Source organism: Cydia fagiglandana, chromosome 13 (genome assembly GCF_963556715.1).
Source record: "Cydia fagiglandana chromosome 13, ilCydFagi1.1, whole genome shotgun sequence".
Lineage (NCBI taxonomy): Eukaryota > Metazoa > Arthropoda > Insecta > Lepidoptera > Tortricidae > Cydia > Cydia fagiglandana.
The window spans coordinates 11,861,737-11,876,371 of record NC_085944.1 but is presented as its reverse complement, the minus strand read 5'-3'; positions in this window follow the sequence as shown (position 1 = coordinate 11,876,371).

Here is a 14,635-nt window from a genome sequence, read left to right as displayed (position 1 = left end):
TAACCCCGGGTTAGTGGAATGGTGCAAGTGGGCCTTAGTTATAATACCTTTTTAAATTTTAACCCACTTCAAAAGAAGGAGGAGGTTATTAATTCGACCTATATTTTTCGTACAGTCGCCATCAGATATATCGGAGCGGCCAAGGTGTTCACAATATCTGAACGCGCACTCTAATGCCTTGACAAGAGAGGCACAAAAGAGGCGTGTTCAGATATTTGTGAACACCTTGGCCGCTCCGATATATCTGATAGCGACTGTACGTATGGTCGCATGTTACCCGAGAACTCTGAACCAACTCTGAACTCATTTCAAAAAACCTTTCTAAAATAGAATAATACTTACTCCTCTTATAAATGCGTTAACAAGTTGCTACTACCGTCTCAATACAATAAGACGGAAAACGAAATGTGGGAATTGTCCGTGAAGCTCACGACAGAAAAGTGTGATATACGGCAAATGATGATGATGGAATTTCCTTTTGCAGAGTTGCTCCTTTTGACTATCAGATTGATTTAGGAAGGGGAGCCAACCGGATTTTTGATGAAAAATTTTGACTTATGAGGGGGTGCCCCCCGAAATTTATGGAAAAATTTGTTTGGCTATGTGCGCAAGTTTGGTATCATTTTGGGGTAAATCAAGGATGCTAAATTTATTTCTGATATTTAATTTATACGGTGTCATAAATAATTTGAAAAAAAAGAAGATATAAAAATTTAAGAAAAAGTTTTAAAGTTCAAGAGTATCTCCAGAATCGCGCTATGTGAAATTTGACAGGTTACATCTTAAACATATCGTTATCGTATCTTGGTGATGTCTGAAAGATATCTAATAGATGTCTATATTTCAAAATCCGAATCGGGCCCACTATTCTACAAATAACTTGCCAAAGCGTCCTTATAGCAAGCCACAAAGTGGGTTTTTTTTGCTTGGAAACGACAAATGGTTTTTAAAACAGCCGATGACCGCGCCTTTGTACTTTTTGCGTAGCACGGTCGCGCTAAAAAGTGCAATGTACCTAGACTACCTAGTAATTCTATTAATAGTCACCTTGGCAAATGAACACGGCTATATAAAGTTTTTGAAAACGGAAAGGCAGCCTAAAGTCTAATCACGTATAACCGTTCAACATTCTTTCTACCTGAGACTGATGGAAACTTCTAAACTGGTCAAGTAAATAAGTGGCTTTGTAGTCCGTGACGTGGCCTTAACCTGAACCTGTGAATACATAATTAATTCAGACAACTTCGAACGTAGGAACTGCTGTCCGAAGGCCGACTGGCCAGGTATGAGGCAAAATCGTTTCGAATTCGTATTCCAAATATAATTTAAATAATGCACGACTCTTCTAAAGCTGGGGGCCTTGAAGCGAGGTGATTCTATAAAACTTGTTAGACGGAAGTTGTTATTGCGGTTATTCGGAAAATATTCACTGTCTTTAAATAAAAACCCATTTGGACGATTTCGATATTTACATATTGACGTTTTATGACTTATGAAATTGTAGCTTTAACTTTGTTATACGGTCAAACATGTTTGTCAGTAGAAGCGCGAACTTATAATATATTTTTTTTTAATTTGCCGCTCTTTTCTACTGACGGAAATGGCTTGATAGAGTATAGGTATCGCAACCTAACCTAACCTATAGGTATCGCAACCTGCTGCTACTAATACAATACAACAATCTTTTTAAAGCGTTCCAATTTAAAATTGAAACGTGCATAAAAGGAAGAGCGTTCGTTAGGTAACTGGCCATTAGCGATCATTTGGGGGGGTCACGGAGGTCAGGGTTAGGCCGTCCCTGACCACGGTCAACGAACGCTTGAAGGTGACCTAACGCATTGCGCCTACCGCCTACCCGATGCCAAAAAAGCGACGCGCCGCGACCTCAATTCCGCGTCGTACACCCAAGTGCCCTTTGCATTACACACGATAATGCTTCTTATAGTTGTTAATTTATAGTACATAATGGCGTAAGCAGTATCGTGGTTTTAAGACACTCTGGCTTCAGCTACAGAATTGTCGATGCGCTAAGTCAAAAGGGCATAAGTCATATGGCTTTCAGTGGGTGATACGATTTTTTGTTGCCAAGATCATCTGAATAGGGAGCGGAAGAGACGCAATACAGCGTCCGTCTTGTTCTTGTTAGGTTAGGTTCAAGTGTGTAGCAAAATGCCTTCAAGAGCAAGTCTGCTTATAAAACGAAGTATTGTGACCTTATGTTTAAGCGTTATTATACCTAGGTACATTAATTAATTAATGAAGCTAGGAAAAGAAAATACGTAAGCAGAAAATACGTAAGCAGAAAATATGTTTGATCGGTCACCTGTAATAACAGCGATCATATGGCTACATTTGCACCCGGTTCGGTATAGCGAATGAACCACCAATACAATAAAAAGAGACTTGTTCGATGAATTTAGCTGGTTGGCACATGGATACCTTAAAAGAAAGCCCAAGAACAGTTTTTGAGACATCCATTTTTCACGCGAATCACACGTTTATGAAAGACAAAAGTCTTATAATAATTGTTGGTCCTTCGAGCCGGATCTAAAGCGTTTAGCTAACATAATTTAATAATAACAGAGAACAATAACCATCAAAAATATGTAATAGCTCGTTATATAAATATATTAAACTTGCTTGTTAAGTAGCATGGCTGATAATTTGGATTAGAACGTGTACTTTAGAAATTTTCTAGCGATACTTTTGGCGCGTTTAAGTGTCGTTTTTAAAATATAAATGAGAGCGTTAACTTCAATCGACTATAGGTTATCGTGTGGCACTTAACTGTTCTATCCATTAACATGATTCAAACTGTTCAAATAAACGCCATGCCTAAATTAAATAAGTTTAATAAGAAAGCAGCAAGCAAGTAGGTACCTAGAGACACAATTAAATTTAATCAACTTGCCAACAGTCGGGCTTTAATGTCAGAAAAATAGGTCAGTCTAAGCTAACTTAGCACCAACTTGAACATAACACAGTGAAGTAGTGTTAGGGGAGCGAATCTCCTCCCTTCGGGCAAAGTCGGCTCCGTTCGGCTCAGCCTCAGCATTGCTCCGAGCAATTATTATGGCTCTACACCGTGGGCCAACGCCGGCCACTCCAAGGGACTCGGCCATGCGGTAGAATGAGACGGCAATATCACTTGCTCCCTCTAACGCAAAAATGCCTCCCTTGGAGTGGCCAGCGTTGGCCCATCGTGTAGAGGAGCCATTAGGTTGGCACCACTTGACGTCCCTATGCGTGCACGACCACACCACGCTACTTGACGCTATATGTCTGTCGGCGGCCGATCGTAAGATCAGGCAGATCGTAATGTTCCCGTGTAATGTTTTGACGATACTCACAATATATAGGTTGGATAGGTTCGTTAGGTTGCTTCAGATGCCCGAAGGGCAAACTGCCCAGAAATAGGAGCCGCGCGTAGCGGGGCTCCGTCGACTCAGGGAACGAATTAAAGATTTTCATGTTTCACGATATGCCTAGGAATTTCACGATATGCCTGATCTTACGATCGGCCGCCGACATGTCGACTACGAAATAACGCGCCTTTTGGTAAGAAAATTGATGTATGGAGTTACCACTCTTTCTTCACTTATCTATGCTATTCTATGCTATTGTTTAGAATTACTGGATAACGCTACGTCTTACGTAGGCGAACAACGCGCGAACGCGGCGCGGCGCGGCGCGGCGAAATCAATCCTTTGATGCCCATAGAAGTGTCCTACGTAAGCGATCTCGTTGCGAACGCGGTGCGGCGCGATTTGCACGCGAATGTCAGGCGGCGCGGCGGCGGCCGCTTTCGCCGCGCCGCGCCGCGCCGCGTTCGCGCGTTGTTCGCCTACGTAAGACGTAGCGTAAAATAGGGTGTATAACTGTTAAAACAAGTACAGTAGAGTCCGGTTAGTACGACTCCGCATATAACAACCAACCGCTTATAGCGACGTAAGTATAGGCACTTGTTTGGTTTTAGTACAAGCTACTATGAGAGCACAACCGTTTATAACGACTCCGCTTATAACGACCGATCGCTTTTAACGACGGAAATTGATTCAAAATCCGTCCGTCAAGTCCGGTTACAACGACGAGCGACGTAGTTTTTACAAATAAATTGTTGGTAAGAAGCTTTCTCCGTCCCGCGCACCCAACTCTCCTCCCCCTTTTGCATATAGGGAGCAAGATTAAATAGATAGTCATGCGTCTTTTTGTAATCTTGCAAACTAAATAAAACAATTTCCATTATTCGATTGAGCTTAAACTTCACACACATAATAAAAAAAAAATAAGATAAATAAGACATAATTATGTAAGTTGGGTGACAATGCAATATTTTGGTAGGTACCTTCGAGCCGATCTGTCGATGGACACAGGAGGTGGCCACAGGAACTATGTGATAAAACAACGTCATCTTGATTAGATCCCCAAGAATTACGACTTTTTATTTTACGGGATTCGAGTAATTTGCGGATGACGAGTGAGTACGCGTACCTTGATGAAAAGTGGCTTCTGCTAAACTTAATACTAACGTAAATATATATTTAAAAAAAACGTTTTAATTCTTTGATCGTCGCATAAGTATTAATAAATACAATATGATGTAATTATTTTAATTAAAAAATATATTAAAATTGGCGGCTCGTTTTGTACGACGTCCGGTTAGTACGACGTAATATCAGCGGTCCCTTGAGTGTCGTTATAACCGGACTCTACTGTATATGAGATTTTCTGCTTTCTTTCTATCTATAAATAGAGGACACCTAGCGTCTACAGTCTGCCAAAAGAAGGTTAATTAGTTGGTAATGCTATAAATGTAAGTGGTGTGGTCTAGAACTCTAGATTAGTCTAGTTTATCTAGATACTTAACCAAGCCAATTTATATTAGCTACATTTTTTATTAGACCGTTATAGTGTCCCACTGCTGAGCAAAGGCCTCTCTCTCCCCTAGATTTCCACAACTCCCGTTGTAGGTGCTTTTTCAGGTCAGTTACTGATGAATTAAGTATATGCGTTCCATATCCATACCTAATATTCAGGGTCGTTTTTGGACCGCTAGACATATTGTGCGAGGTGATTAGGTAGGTCATACTGAACAACTTTTTCTACGGGACCAACTCCAAAATCCCAAATTAAATTTGGCCTTGGAAAACGACGACATCCGCTCGACCAAAATGTATGAAACGGCAAAATATAGGCCAAAAATTTTTTGTGATTTCTAAGTTGGTCCCATAGTAAAAGTTGTTCAGTATGACCTATAAACTATGTCATTTAGTTCTCTTAAACGTACTTAACCATACCCCGAAGTTAACGGAATTCAATAAAAACACGGTGTATTATTAGTAAAGTCTACTACTAGGCCACGTCTACGCCTCGGCTAGTCTGTGGCCATGAGTAAGCCCATTCATAATAAAAAAAAAAAGTATAAAAACAAGTAAACAACGGCTCTATATTTTTTTTAAAGCATCCCCGTTTAATTTGTTTTGTATAAGTACTTAGGTAATTAGCCAATTTGATTGGCTGAGAATTTTCAATTAGCACCTGTATATTTGGCAACCTACCATAACAAAAAATTAGTACAGTATTTCTACCGAAATTATTGACTTTAATGGGTAGGTACCTATTATTTATATGCCAGGTACTATGATGACAATTCGATTACTGAATTTAATTTCGTCTTACTGATCTGTCACATAGTAATACATAATTGGCGGAAAATCAGGAATAATTGGTAACTAATTTGAATATTGAACTCTTATTTTTAGAGATGCAACGGATAGTTGTTTGGCCGGATACCGGATAGTAACCGGATATCCGGTGCATCTCTAGTTATTTGAGTATCTATTAGGGTATAAAACATAGCCTTAGCTTCCTCTACCTACCTCCTTTGTTGGATCTCATTCCATTTGGAAAATAATAAGGATCGCACAAAAAGTCAAGATTTCGCAGTGATTAATATTCTTTTCATTCTCTTTGATGTCTCTCGCCACACAATATGTACAAGAATTGCTCGTTTAAGGGTAAGTATAAAAGTTAGGATGTGTCCCACACACTAAATTATATAGGTATCTATTTTCTTATTTTTTATTTAGTTATTTATTATACTAGAAGTTACAACTTTATTGTTACATACAATGCTCCACAAAACTACATTTAGTTTGACTAATCTATTTATATATTTCGGGGATCTTGGAAACGCTATCTATAATGATTTCGATGAAATTTGCTGTAAGTACTTATGGGGAGTTCCGGGGGCGTATTTCGATCTCGCTGTCTTATTTCTGGGGAAACGCGCATTTTTGAGTATTTATATATGTTTACCGAGCAAAGCTCGGTGCCCAGGTGATATACCTAATTTCGATGGTGATATTATGATATAGGTATTATATACATAGTAAGTGTATTCCAACTTACAAAATAATTTATACTGTATTCGTTGCAAATCACCCTTCAGGTAAATATGTAATCAAATTTACAAACCAAATAATCCCACCGGTCACTAAGGTTAGGCATAAAAGAATTCACACTTAATGTGTAGCAGTTTTGTTCCACAATTTCCATATTTTTATTGTCAACTTACTTACTATTACAAAAAATAATTTATAAAATACATAGGTATACCTTATGATTGGCCTGAAAGATAGTACATATATACCTACCTATATGTTCATGTCAAATGTAAAACTTTCGTTGGCTTCATTTGTAAAAACTATTTTCTCCATATTTAGGGGGTGACATGATTCCTGTGATAAATGGATGGACTGGTGTTTATTTACATACATTTCCAAGTCCTATATGTATTAGGTTTTTTTACGTTTTTTGGGAAATCAATCTTGGGACATCGGATAAAAATTTATAAGGCTTGATAATAAACCTGCGGCCGTAGCACGGTCGCATTTTTATCGTCTATCACCATGCCTGTCACGTTCTAACAAGTATGTAAGTGTGAAAGTGACAGGCATAGTGGCAAGCGATAAAAATGGAACCATGCTGCCACCGCTGGTTAACTTTACCATACCAATAACCTGCCAGAGCCTTGTGCAAAAACTCATCTTATTTGCGTACCCACATTCAAACACTTCAAATGTAAAGTGTAACTAATCGGCACGCCCTAACAGACCCGTTGTATTGTTCGGCAGACTGTTTCAATTTAGACATCGTACAAAAACTTTATAAAAATTACTTATTTTGATTGCTCAGTCATGCTAAAAAAACCACCTAACAAGGTTTTAACAAAAAACCGTAGGTACTTGATTGGATTTTTCCAAAGGGGTTTTAATAGGCAACGGGCCGGGGAGTCTGTATTCCGGAACTCGAAGCTACGTGACCAAAAAAACCGGACATGTGTGAGTCGGACTCGCCTAGCTAGGGTTCCGTACTTTTTAGTACCTATTTGTTGTTAGAGCGGCAACAGAAATAAATCATCTGTGAAATTTTCAACGGTCTAACTATCACGGTTCACGAAATACAGCCTGGTGACAGCCATATAGACGGAAAGTGGAGTCTTAGTAATAGGGTCCTGTTTTTACCCTTTGGGCTCGGAACCCTAATAACCAAGTAACAAGTAAGTATTCGCAACATCCCTGGTTCCAACGACCGAAAAGTTTAATTTAATGCTGAACTATTTTCAGCTAATATTATATAGGATTAACCGGAACTCTATTTTCAACTCCTTCTGCTTTTAATATTAGTTGTGAATTGTTGTTCAATACAATTTTTGGTGAGTCGCGATACTATAGTTCGTTTTTTTTAGCATTAGAAAGAACTCCACAGAAGCAAGCGTGCAGTTTTTATCAGGCTCTTTAATTGTTAATAATTATTGAATTATCTAATGTAACATTGTCAATACATATAAATTACTTCAAATTATTACCGCTAAAAGTGCCGGATTTGGAACCACAAGCTTACTTTTGCGAAGTTCTTTCTAATGCTAAAAAAAACGAACTATAGAGAATTCTAGTATCAAGTAGCGGTACTGATAATTCCGCTACTCGATGCTAGATGTCGACGGCGAAAATAATAGTCGTTTTGGTATGAAAACTGAGATATAGAGTGAGCACTTTATTCTTAATATATTTCTCGATGCCTACACATTCAACTCGCTGCATAAATAGTTTGCTAACTACATACTGGCCGCTGACAGGCACGCCATCGCCCTAGGTAGGGGAGCCGGGGGCTTAATGTAACAGGGGTAAGTAGTAGCGTAGCGCTCAATTTTGACGGGGAATTAAAAACATTTTTTTTTGCTGAATGACTTACTTATAACCCGAGGAATAACGTAAACACCGCCTTTGCCCCGTCAGACATCGAAGCGAGTGGATATGCATACGAGCTCTGCTTCGACCAGTTATTGATAAAAAATTACGGGGTAAGTTGTAACAACTCCCAGTTTTTCAAAAAGTGTGTGGTGTAACAGATGCGTAAAAATTCTGACAGTAGTTTTATTCAATAACAAAACTTATACAAACTATTATTAAAATTAAGTATAAATTAAAACTAAAACTAATAAAATAAATAAATAAAACTTACCCACCTACCTTAGGTCCCCCAGATCTGTCCCCTGCGGAAGGGTGCCCATAAGGCTGGCTACATTCCCACGCTGAATAGCTATGCCTATTCTTTGGCCTGAAATGAGCCACCCCTAGGTCACCCGTGGTTTCCAATAGTCTTTTATTTAGGCCATTAAAAATATTGTGAGCGTCACGACACCACGGCCCCAGGGTCTCTACCGCGAACGCCGCAAATATGTGGTTGTTTGTAAGACCAGCATATTTGCGGCGTTTTAGGGTTTCAGCCGTAAAAATTTAAAATTATTTTGTAATCGGAATTAGTGCTTAGGTTACAAACCCTCATACTCAGAATCATAAAATTATACATATTTTAGACAATACAGGCCTTTTTCCAAAAACTGTTACAACAAGCCCCCTCCTCCCCTACACGAGCTGATTTTTATTCAGAAATTCAGAGCCTGAATGATAATGAGAAATTGATAAGCCTGGTCTAGGAATAATTTAGATATTCAGTGACCATATATCGATAGAAAAATACAGGTGTGATAGATAATGTCTGAATTTATTCTTTGACCTTAGAAACTCGGGCTAAGAAATTCTGGAAAAAAAACAGCTCGTGTCAGATGTACCTCACATGGATAGTACAGACTCACGTCATTCAGGGTTAATTATAGCCCGGGTTAGTTATATTATTATATAACTTGGGGTTAATCGGTTAAACCCGGAGTTACCAGTACAATTTAACGCTGTGTTAAAAGCCCATCAACGTGCACACTAGCGCCACAACTAAATAATCGTGATTATTTAAATTTAACGAAAGATATTGAAAAAAGGGGGCCGCTACGTACTGTATTGTGTATTTAAGTACCTTTTGAATACATCAAACTAGTTTTTATGTTGCTGGATTCGTCAATATATGCGTCCAAAGTTAAAACGGCCGTTTTGTTTTGAGTTCCTAGATCCTGGATTGGATGGTGTAAGTGGCTTTTAGCAAGGTTTCCGTTCACTCCGTTTGTACTTCCTCAGATACGAAACCCTTAAAAGCTGACGCTGTTAAAAAACCGCCAAGTGCGAGTCGGAATTGCGCACGTTCAGACTGACGGACAGAGTCTTAGGGTCGGTTGCACCAAACCGTTCGTATCGTTAAAGAGTTCGCTAAATTTTTATGTACGGAAAGTTTCATAGTAAAGCATCGGGGCGCGCCGGCTGACGTTGATCAGTCTGTCAAATGTGGTTGGTGCAACTGGCCCTTAGGGCCTTATTCATAAACGTTTACTAAAGTTGACAAGCCGATAATAATCGTTTGTCCCTTTTCATCATACCAGTACGTCGGAAAGGGACAAATGATTATTATCTGCTTGTCAACTTTAGTAAACGTTTATGAATAAGGGGGTTAGTATGTAAGAGGGTCCCGTTTTTACCCTTCATGTGCGGAACTCTTAAAACATGCAGTGAAGCATATCAAAGTCAAAATAGGTAGCTAAAAGATTTTCTGGATCGCAACATTCGCAACGGGCTCTCAGGTTTAAGTGGTATCCAGACGGGACTGATCAAATCGGTCGATTTGATTAGAAATGAAATTGGCGTCAATCTCCAATTTTAGATTTATGGTGATACTAGACCAGAGCCCTCTAAATTGAAAAGATACCCCAGAACGAAAATACTGGCCTCACAAATTGGTATTCTTGCTATAAAATAAATTAGGTACCTAATACCTACCTATTTGTCTCGTCATCTTTTTGTCAGTAGGTAGGTTTTTAGTTTTTATACTTTTGATCCAACTTTTTGTGAATTAAGTAAAGTCTATTTTTGTCACAACAAAGCAGCTTATTGGAAAAATAATGAAGTAATAAACTTAGCCTAGTCCAGTAAAAGTAGTAGGTGTGTTGATTTTTAGGATTCCGTACCTCAAAAGGAAAAAACGGAACCCTTATTTGACTACTTCGGTCATCGGTGGTTGGTTGACTGATGTCGTACAAGGATTGGCATTTGAGAATGAGCAGACGATTCAGACAGAGGGCACTTATTTTTGTCGCGACGCAGTTAATTAATTCTTTAACTTTGTGAAACAGGTTTTTGGATTCATATCTTACGGAATTTTGTTCAATCTCTATGCAGACGTTGTTTTAATGTGTGCATTATACCTAATTTATAATCCTGTCTGTGTCTGTATCTCCTCTCCTGCTGACTCAACTTAGCATATACCTGTGTAACGGCTCGATTCGGAAAATGAATTAGATTTCTACTAGACTTCAACAAGTTACGATATGGATAATTTAAAGATATTTGTAAGATAGATATATGTCAAATTTGACGTTTCCGCGATTCTGAAGGTCGTCTTGAACGATTTCGACAAGTTATGACTTAGATATCCATGTCACATCTAGTCGATATCTAATGTAGATCTAGTTGTTCTCTATATCGTCTCTAGAACTTGTGATTATCTCGAAATCCGAATAGGCCTAAGTCCTTAGCGTAGCTCGTTCCACTCTCTAGAAACTAGAAATCTCATGAGCTCATGTGTCTCAGTAGGCAATTCGGCATAACGCTACGTCTTACGTAGGCGAACAACGCGCGAACGCGGCGCGGCGCGGCGCGGCGAAAGCGGCCGCCGCCGCGCCGCGCCGCCTGACATTCGCGTGCAAATCGCGCCGCACCGCGTTCGCAACGAGATCGCTTACGTAGGACACTTCTATGGGCATCAAAGGATTGATTTCGCCGCGCCGCGCCGCGCCGCGTTCGCGCGTTGTTCGCCTACGTAAGACGTAGCGTAACATAGGAGTGTGTGCTAATTAAGCCTACAAGCAGTGGCGTAGCTAGCATGGGTGGCACCCGGTGCGGAAATTGTGGGTGTCACCCCAAAATTCAATCAAAATTGTAAAATATATTTAAACAGAGTAATTGTAATGTTATATAGCTCACGATTTACTCCATCGCTTTCATTTTACGAATTTTTATAGGTGGCACTACTGATGTTCACGGTCCGCCCCCGCCGCCCCCCATAGTTTAGGGTTACCAGATGACAGGAATTTTCGACTCAAACATAAATACATAGATGTTTTATAAATTGACGCGACTATCTGACTATCGGCTCAATCGGGTAGCCATTGCTAACGGCTAGACCGCCCCTCCTTGTCAAAAATATGAATGTCAGGAAAAATATTCGGAAATCAGAAATTTTGTCAGGAAATTCAAAATCTGTACCTATTTGGTAACCCTACCCTAGCTACGCCACTGCCTACAAGTACCTACCATAACATCCTTCATACCTATTTTTCTAAGATATTTTACGGAGCGTAGTCAGATGACGCGACGCGCGCGTGCATTCTAGACAAACAAGCTGCATTAGGTATATAGATAGGTATAGTTAGGTAGATAAGGCGGGGAGCGGGCAAGGTGACATTGGTCGGTCGTTGAACTGTGGCCTTGCTAGCGGTAATGGGCTGTTAGCAAGCACCTTCCTGATGCAGTTACGTCACTTGTGCAACAATGTTTGTTATTACATGCTGTAACTACGGGTAGGGGTGTACTTATGTTAGAATGAAATAGGTAATATGTGTAGGTTAGTCTTTCGAGTGTATGTTTTTATGGTTCTTTGGTAGGTAGGTACGCAGTCGCTTTCGTAATGGCAGTCGCTTTCGTAAAAACTAGTGCCTACGTCAAATCATGGGATTAGTTGTCAAGCGGACCTCAGGCTCCCATGAGCCGTGGCAAAATGCCGGGATAACGCCAGGAAGAAGAAGAAGGTAGGTACCTACAAATGGATTTATTTAATTTCTCACATTTTTCTCATTTGCGCAGGTGACACACGATAGGGTTGCCACCCGTACTTTAATATAAAGTATTGTACTCTATTTTAGCCGTGTGTACGTTATTTTTTACGAAACACATAAAGTACGCCAAAATACTTTATTTACAACATTCATCAGTGATTAGTATTTTTTTAAGTAAAACACACATATTTTATAAATTTTCATACTTAAATTGAACAGTAAAATACTTTAGAGTATGTTTCTGAACGAAATTTTATTACATTTCGCATTTTATGGGGCCTACCTACACACATGCATGACCAACGCGAACGTTGGCAAACATAAGGGACGCAGATATATGAACGCATCGCTGCGTCCTTTTCATTTACCGACGTTGGTTGGACATGAGTTTGTGGGCCCCATTACCGCTTGGCATTTTGAAATTGACATTGACAGGCTTGACAGCTGCCACTGCCACTGTCAATAGTGTCAATAAAATTTTCGCGGTATCCCCATTCCCCAATATCTGTCGTTTTTCTGTCTTGTCTCTTGTGTTGTGTGTGATTCTGCGCTAAACTTTTGTTGAGAATAAGTTTTAAAACAGTGTTAAAAGGTGTTTTGACTGTTAGATTCCTTAAATTTAAAATGGAAAGTGACTTAAGTGACGAAGAATACGAAGATGGGACTGTTCGCGTGGTAAAAAAACGTAAAGTAGAAAAACGTGCACAAAAATATAAATTTCAATGGGAAGCCGATTTCCCTTGGCTAAAGAAGGATGAAACTAACGATTTTAATGCAAAATGCACAGCGTGTGGTGTTGTTATTGTTATCGGAACAGGTGGCGTAGGTCAGGTGAGCATTAATTTTTTTTGGTACCTATTCTATTACCCTTCACTGGCTACACTACATAGATTACCTAGTTTACCTATTTGGATTAATGAAATGAAGCCTTTTAACTGGTTTTTTATTGAAGAATTTGAATACATTAATTTTTAAGCCATGTGCCAAAAATAATATTTTTCATACTACATATTAACATATTATATAATTTATGTAGTACAGTCGGCTCCATAAATATAGGTACAGATGGAACATAAATATGTAAACAGTTACACCTTATTGTCAATGTAATAAGGGTGTAACCATATTTATGACTGTTTATATATTTATAGATGTGACCGTCTGACCGTACCTAGTACCTACACACACTTCAAAGACAGGTATACAATTCCGATTAATATACAGTTTCATTCACGGTTAGTTGTTTGGTCAAGTTACTGGTGCATGTTTTAACTCTAACAGTCTTAACTTAACTAACTATACTGTATTGTTTGAGTGTTTTTGTGCATACTAAAATTACTAAACTAACTTACTGCCATGGTGTGTCTGTGACTCTGTTCAATTTTGTGTTAGTAAGAATAATGTAGTACATAAATATGTACTTGTATCATACATACTTGTCTTGTTTTATTGAGGGCCTGAGAGGGTGGACTGGTGAAGGGTGAAGGTGGAGGTAACATAGTTTGTTTTTTTTTATTTCCAGATAAAGCAACATGAGAATACTAATACACACAAAAAAAGAATGGAAATTAAAAAAACATCTGGGCTCTTAAGTAAATTCCTGACAACTCCATCTACATCTAACACTGCATGTCTCAACAATAACACTGAGAATGTTTCAGCGGCTGAGCTTGCCTTGACATATCATGCTATAAAACATAATCTTTCATACAACAGTATGGATTGTCTAGTGAAATTAAATAAAATTATCTACGTTGACTCAAGCACAGCCACCAGCATACGGTTAGGCCGAACAAAAATGGAAGCTTTAGTGACTGAGGTGTTGGGGCCATATTCTCTTCAGGGTGTTGTGGATGATTTAAAAAATGAAGACCAGTACTTCAGCCTTCAAACAGATGCCTCTAATAAAAAAAATATTAAGCTTTTTCCACTTGTTGTGCAATATTTTTCTGCAAAGAATGGTCTTCAAACTAAGTTGCTGGATTTCTATGAAAATAGTAATGAAAGTGCAGATGGCATGTTTAGTTCTATAAAGGAGTCATTAGAAAACCTGGATTTGACTTTTGAGAATGTTTCTGGATTTAGTGCTGATAACACAAATGCAAACTTTGGTGCTCGACATTCTTTATTTACTAATATTAGAGAGGAGGTCCCTGATGTATTAAAAGGCAATTGCCATGCACATATTATTCACAACTGTGTAAAGCGTGCCATGGATTTCCTGTCTTATGATATAGAAAACGTGATTTTAAAAATCTACAGTCACTTTGCTCATTCAGCAGTTAGGAGAGAAGACTTAAAAAAAATTGTTGAAGCTGCTGATGGTAATTTCCACGAACTGAAACGCCATGTAGG